Source organism: Triturus cristatus, chromosome 4_1 (genome assembly GCF_964204655.1).
Source record: "Triturus cristatus chromosome 4_1, aTriCri1.1, whole genome shotgun sequence".
NCBI classification, from domain to species: Eukaryota; Metazoa; Chordata; class Amphibia; order Caudata; family Salamandridae; genus Triturus; species Triturus cristatus.
In genome coordinates, this window is record NC_140585.1 from 83216402 (window position 1) to 83217295 (window position 894).

Below are 894 nucleotides of genomic sequence, written 5' to 3' on the forward strand. Positions count from 1 at the left end.
CATGCAAACTCCCATGTAAGCTTAGGTTAGCCTGGCTAAGTCTTCCTACTTGGCCCTTGCTGTCTACCTCTTCATCTGAAGTCCCATCTGACTCATCTGTTGGTGGGTAGACCCTCCTTGGTACCTAGGGTACTGGCCTGTGAGGCCCTAAGAGTATCATACTCCTCTAGGAGTTGCACTAGCTGAAGGAGGGTAGGGTTTGCACCCTGTTTTAACTTTCTGGAGGTACACAATTGTCTCATCTCCTGAAAAGTTAGGGTATCATATCTAGAGGGGGTCTTCTTCAGACCTGCCCCTCCTGAGAGAGCATCTACTTGATCTCCTCCCAGAGACATGATCTAGTGAGGGTGTGGTGTGTGCACCTACCTACACTAGTTGTTTCTACTAAACCTCTCTGGTAGTTGTAGTCAGGGTGTGTTACTCCCTTCAACCTACAACCACTAAGTCCAGTAGGACTTAAGTATTATAATCTATGTTATATGTACCTAAACAATATCTGTGTGATCTTTCAATTTAGTATCTCAAGATTACAATGGTATTACAACAGCAAGCTCAGATCCCAACTGCTGCTCACCAATGTGAGAAGTTGGCCTGATGTATGATGTCACTAGTTCTAGTGTACACCTTATATCAGTCAAAACAACCCTTATGGTGATTGGTTGTAAAGTCAACCTTATAGACCAGCTATCCTAGTGGTAGCATGGACAAGAGCAGTCTTAGGCTAAACTCTGAATGGCATGTGAAGCCAGCTGTGATACCATATATAATCCCTTGAATACCAAATGAAAGGACACCACAACAGATATATATATATAAAATAAAGTGTATTTATTCTAGTCAAACCCTCAGCACTCTTTTTGAGATTAGAAGTAAGTACAACACAGTCTTATTCAA